The sequence below is a fragment of the Rousettus aegyptiacus genome, unplaced genomic scaffold, assembly GCF_014176215.1.
Source record: "Rousettus aegyptiacus isolate mRouAeg1 unplaced genomic scaffold, mRouAeg1.p scaffold_m13_p_16, whole genome shotgun sequence".
NCBI lineage: Eukaryota > Metazoa > Chordata > Mammalia > Chiroptera > Pteropodidae > Rousettus > Rousettus aegyptiacus.
Genome location: NW_023416291.1, coordinates 29,329,301 through 29,335,813, shown reverse-complemented (window position 1 = coordinate 29,335,813; position 6,513 = coordinate 29,329,301). Strand labels below are relative to the sequence as shown.

General features: G+C 48.4%; 1 non-coding gene across 1 annotated transcript; it reads left to right on the top strand.

The window, feature by feature from the left end:
• Window positions 1-2,526: 2,526 nt before the first annotated feature.
• LOC118612586 lies at window positions 2,527-2,645 on the top strand. The gene has a single exon (XR_004955061.1). It is a non-coding gene; the product is annotated as a 5S ribosomal RNA (ribosomal RNA).
• Window positions 2,646-6,513: the final 3,868 nt, after the last annotated feature.

Here is a 6,513-nt window from a genome sequence, read left to right as displayed (position 1 = left end):
CACAAGGAAGGAAAGAAGGAAGGAAGGAAGGAAGGAAGGAAGGAAGGAAGGAAGGAAGGAAGGAAGGAAGGAAGGAAGAAAGGAAGTAAGGCAGGCATCCAGCAAGGCAGCAGGTCAACCCAGTACACGACACGTACTCCGTCTTCCCCCAACATTGCCCCAAATGAAGGTCTCGCCCTCTATACAGAAAAGGGCCTGGACTAGTTGTCCTGTTTCTTCCTAGCTCTGCGGGCCTGTGATCAGGAAATTCTGAGGACAAGCAACATTGAAGGGAAGCCCACCGGCAGGAAGTAGGGCAGTTTTCCATCTCAGATGCTCAGAGTGACGACCATGGTGGGAAGTAGGATGTTTATGGAGTCATGACCCAGGTATAGACCTCAAGATATTTTTAGCTTCTTTGCTGAGAGAGGAAGGAGAGGGCCAGTTTGGAGCACTAGACAGATAGGGGATTCCCTACGCCCCAATGGGGGCTGTGAAGGGAGAACCTGATGCGTGTCAGGGAGTGCCAAAAGTTCATGGCGCAAGGGGCAGTGCCCAGAGGCCAGCCATCCTGCGCCACGGCCTCGAAGACACAGAACAGTACGTGCTGAGCCCAGCTCATGCACTTGAGTAACCTTATTCACTGGCTCTCATCCCCTGTGGGCAGGTGAGGACATGGGGGCAAAAGCCAGATTCCTGAACAGAATGAAGAAAGGGCTTGACAGGTAATGCATCCATCAAAACCACAGGAGCCGCAAGTCAACAGAGGCGGCGTCTGTCTATTGTGCAAGTAGCCTACACAGGCGAGATGGCCAGGGAGAAGCTGGTATTTCCAGCTGGGGTTTTCTTTCCCTGCCCACATCTAGGTGGAGGCAAAGAAAGAACATTGCCTGGCGGCGCTTTGAAGACTCACCCCCCACATTCCACGATGCTCCTCTTTGCTCTTTGGTCATTATGATTTAGGCAAGCTGTCTTCACGTTTCAAAGGACGGGCACAGGACTCCTGTTGGAGGGTTGCCTGGGGAAGAGGGTCATTTTTCTGCGATTACCTTTGTAAAGCTGCACGGAATCACCGTGGGGAGAGGGTAACCATAGACACTGCGGTGGGGCGGGGCGGGGGGGGGGGCGGGCGTTTCTTTCTGTAATTCTGTGAATGATGTAACACCGAGGACAGCAGTGCCACTCCCTGTGCTTCAGTTATGCAGGTAGATAAACTCCCATTCCCCTCCTTCAGCCAGAAGTTATCCAGTACATTCAATACACCTGGTGTGGGCCGAATTGTGTTCCCCTAAAAGATTTGTTCAAGTCCCAACCTCTGGTAGCTATGCATGTGACCTTAGTTGGAATTAGTTGGAATCGCAGAAAAACGTTGTACTGGTAGGGCGGGCCTTCTAAGGCAAAGGGAATTTGAGCACACAGACACACACAGGGGAGACACCATGTGAAGATGGAGGCAGAGACTGGAGTGAGGTAGCTACAAATCAAGAAACACCAAGGATTGCCAGGAGCCACCAGAAGCTGGGAGAGGCCTGGAATTCCCCTCAGATTTTCTTCAGAACCCACAGAAAGAACCAACCTGCTGACACATGGATTTTGGACTTCTAGCTTCCAGAACCGTGAAAGAATAAATTTTGCTGTTTTAAGCCATCCATTTTGTAGTACTTTGTTATGGCAGCCCCAGGCAACTAATCCAACCTCTAACAGATGGTGTTGGGCATGGTATCACCTCCTACCTATTTCTGCCAAGAAACACATGCAAGAGCCTTTTACAAAGTGGTATCAGTGGTCCATCGACTTTCACCTCAAGATGAAGTTCTGTCAGTGGTTTCCATCCTATCCAACTCCTCCCCCAGCAACGACGCCAAATGAATCTCAGTGTAGGCCCTCGTCATTCCTTGACTGGATGGCTACAAGTCGTCTGCCATCTTTTTCTTTCTTGGTCTATCCTCCATTCTACCACTTCTCCCCGAACAAACTGATTTAATCATTCCTTTTTTCATATAGCCAAAGGGATGGAAACAATACGTACTGTAGTTCTCAATCCTGACTGCACATTAGAATGACCTGGGATCTTTTAGTAAAGACAAACGCCCAGGCACTAATCTCTGGAGAGTCTGATTAAATTGGTCTGGTGCCCCCACTTCCCCACCCCATCTAATTTTTAAAAGCACCCTAGGTGATTCCAACATACAATCATGGAGGAGAGCCACTGATTTAAAAGAGGGACAGGGTGGACTGGGAAGGCTTCTAAGAGGATGTGCTCTATGGGCTAGCCTTGACATATGGGGCAAATTTGGACACAGAGGATGGGTATTTGAAGAGTGAGGAAAGCTGAGTGCAGGAGCAGGAATGAAATGTCAGCCTGGTTGTCAGCCAATTAACCAGACTATTTGGAGAATGTTCTAATAGGTGAGCATTGAAAGATGCAGCTAGAAATATACACAGGCCTGTCTGGAAAGGGCTTCAAATGCCAAGACAACAAGCTTAGACCATCCTCAAGGCAAGGATAAGTCATTGGTGATTTTTATGCTAAGAAAGTAGCATGATGTCTATGGCCATGCCACCTTGAATGTGCCCGATTTCATCCGATCTCGGAAGCTAAGCAGGGTTGGGTCTGGTTAGTACTTGGATGGGAGACCACCTAGGAATATCAGGTGCTGTAGGTGTTTAAAAAAAAAAGAAAGTAGCATGATGAAAGAGAAATTTAAGAAGATAATTCCATGTGCAGAAGAGATATAAACCATCTGAATTATTAAACAATGACACAGTCTCATAAGATAATTACACTCGAGCCAAGGCAGACACCAATGAGGCTGTCTGCAGACCTGAGGTTAACCTTCCTTCCCACAACCTGAACTTAGAGGTCTTTGGCCAGCTCAGACATGTTCGGAGCTCAGGGATGTTTCTAACAGAACTCTGACGTTCCTTGTTAATTAGCAATCATGTTTCCTTCAACTTTTTCTCCCTAATGCCTATCACAGTATATCATAGTGTCTGGTGCCTTCCAAGTTCTCAGGAAAGGTTTATAGAGAGGAAGGAAGAAAGGAAGAGACCTAAGACAAGGTAAGATTAATTCTATATAACTCGGGTAGGCTCAGCTGCAAGACATGCTGATGGGATGGTAGAGAAATGGAGGAGAGGTTCTGACCCATTCAGAGCTGAAAGGAATAACCAGTGTAAGGCTGACCTCAGATGTGGGTGAAAATCAGTATAGTACAAACCACTGCAAGAGCGGTGGGGAGCCGCCAGAAACTGATGTAGGCCAATAGCCAACAAGGCCAAAAGTTGGGAAGGTGGGGAGGGTCCTACCGTGGAACGCTCCAACCGTGGGAGGCTCCAGGTGGCAGACATGCTGAAGGGCAGGTGAACCATGGAGCCACAATTGCAGCTGCTTATTTGGGTGAGAAAGTCCTGGCCAGGTGGAATGACCCTAGAGGGTGTCAGCAGGGTGTCAAGTCCAGACCAGATCTGAAGTGCCAAACAGAACACAGATGGAATGACAGGTCTTTCCCAGCCGGCAGTAGGGGCAGGGTGGTAGCTCTGGGGTGCATGAGTGCTTGAGGCTCACCTGAGCCTTGGGGTCACGGCAGCAGAAACAGGTTTGGACCCTACCAGGCAGTGGGTATAAAACAACTAGTACCCTCTGCAGTACTGCCCCAGAAGCCACAGGGGGCACCGTACCCACCACAACTCCAGCTGATCAAAGTGGGGAGGTGAGTCCAGGTGCCATCTGCTGAAGATGCCCAATGCCAAGATGCCCCTGAGAAAAAACAGAGCTTTTTGGTTTGCTTTCAAGACATAACACAGTTTCCTGGCTTCCTTGTCTCTGAGAGATGATGTGACCAGCATCCACTTCCCTGTGCTTCCCCACTGCAGGACCACCAGAGGTCTCCCCCTTCCCTTATCCATCCCAACCTCTCTGAGCCTGTAGCAATGGGCTCCCTCCGGGGTCACCATACAGCAAACACTAAGCTCCAGGGCATAGACACCATAAGGAGATTCTCTGAGGAGGCAGCGCAGGCAGCAAACTGTTAGGAAAAGAGGCTGGCCTGGAATCAGAAGACCTGAGTTCTGGTCCTGATTTTGTCACTAATCCACGCCGTGCCCTACAGCATGGTGCCTACACGCTCTGTCATCCTGCCCATCTGTAGACCAAATGTTTTCCAAGTTCCCCTCCTATGCACCCACTCTGAGCATTCACATCCGTGCTCTGAATACCAGGCTAAGTGTGCATGACTCAGGACAAAAGCAAGATGGCCTCAACCTCTCCTGACTCGCCAACCCCATCACAAGCCTGATTTCGTAACTGCAGTGTGCAGCACACAGGAGGAGGGAAGATGTTAGAGGCGGTATCAGGCACTGGGCTATCAAACTGAGCTGTGCGGAGGGGCGGCTGTGGTGGCCTTACCAGAACCACTGCCAGGCCACCATGGTGACTGCGGCTGCCGTCGGCCCATGCGCCCCCTCGTCTGAAGGATGGTCCACTGACAGGGACCCCCACAGGCATAAACTGATTGATATAGGGTACAAAGCTGACCCCTTGCCTTGAGGTAGGTCAGCTCTGCAATAAGGTTTATATTCCAGAACCTTCCACAGGTGGATTCAGCCAAACCTAAACTTTACCGGAGACTACATCCTTACCCAGCCCCAGCCCTTCCCCCTCGCCATCCTGTTCCCCTCTCCCCCTTACAGGCTCTTCCTGGAGAGCACTCTCTTAATAAATCACTTTCACAAGAGTATCCGTCTCAGGCCCTGCTTCTAGGGACTTGATCTAAAACAGTGTGACTTTAAAAAATAAAAGTAAAATGCCATTAATGGGTAAAACACAAATGGGGCAAAACATACAAAAGTATGGGAAGTAAACACGAAGATTCATTTTTAAAAAGAAAAAAAGAGAAGGCGACAGGAGTCTGTGGGGGAAGGAAGCAGAGAAAGATCAGCTTCCTGTTTATCCCTGGAGGGCAGTAAACTGAGTAGTTTCCTGGTATCAAAACCCCACTTGCCTGATTCATTTCCTAAGCGTCACAAGGCAGCCGAGAGCTTCCAAAGTAAGGATCAGCACCGTTTTCTTGAACAGCATCAGTCAGTGACTAACCTGATTCACACAGGTGCTGCTTTAATGGAACCCTAACAGTGAATGTGGTCCTTTCCCTTTTAGAGGCCAATTCAAAAGGGCTGCAGAGGCGAAACCTAGCCAAAGTCGTCCAGTCCACAGTGGCCACTCAGGTTCTAACTGAGGTGACCTAGCAAAAGTCATGCTGGTAAGAAGCTCCCTCGGGCTCACACGCTACCCTCAGGCACATCAGTCAGGTTTTCTAGTGCGGTGGTTAAAAGCACAGGCTCTGGAACATTATGCACACTCTGATTCCTGGCTCTGTGTAGATCTGCCTCAGTGCCCTCATCTGTCAAATTAGGGGCTCGTGTGTTACTAAAGGCATCAATACAGGGAACGAGCTGAGGATGGTGTTCGGCACATGGTGAGGTTCAATACTTGTTAACTTACCATTATAACACATAACTGCTCATTCGAGGGCACTTGGGTCACTGTCACTAAGTGCTCCATGTATCTGAGCAAAACACTTAAGCCCTTCAGCACGAGGTTGGGTAGGATGCCCTCTAAAGTCATTTCCAGACCTAAAAACTGAGTGAGTCAAAGACCTACTATCATCAACTGTGACCTCAGCATGCTTCCAATTCCAGGTCCTGAACTATAATTGTTACCTGGACATTTTTCTCATTTATCTGTAGGAGGTTTCTGATGGATAATTTTGTTAGCAACTTGACTGGGCCATGGGATGCCCAGACAATTTGGTTGAACGTGATTCTGGTGTGTCTGTGAGAGTTTTTCTAGATGAGATTAACATTTGAATCAGCAGACTGAGGAAAGCACATGGCCCTCCTCAGTGTGGGTTGCCCTCATCCAGCACACTGACGGTCTGAACAGAACAACAAGGTAGAGGAAGGAAAAATGCACTCTCTGCCTATCTTCAAGCTGGGACTTTGATCTTCTGTTCTCAAACTGGAACATTTACCACCCCCTTTTCTGGGCCTCCAGCTTGCAGATCATGGAACTTCTCACGTGGGCCAATTCCTTATACTAAGTCTCTTTACATACATATCTACTACTGATGCTGTTGCTCTGAAGAACTCTGACTGATACACAACTACTTATGCATGTCCATCAACCAAAAGACACCCAAACAGGGGTTTAAACAAACAAACAAACAAACAAACAAACAAAATTCAGGAGTGTGGTTTATTTCTTTAAAAAAAAGAAGAAAAAGAAGGAGAAAGGCAGTAGAGATAAAACTTAAGATACCTCAAGCCAATATATTACGTGGTTTTATGGTCTGTCTCCTTCCGAGGAGTTTAAGACCTTACCAGGGATGAACTCTTGCCACCTATCTGGGACCATGGCACCCAAGTATTCAGGTTGAACTTAACTTTCATTTTAGAGGCGGGAGTGCTGGGTTCAGGAGGGACTCAAAGCCCATGGCTTGGAGTAGCCAGCTATTTCTTCAAATCCAGTCTCCA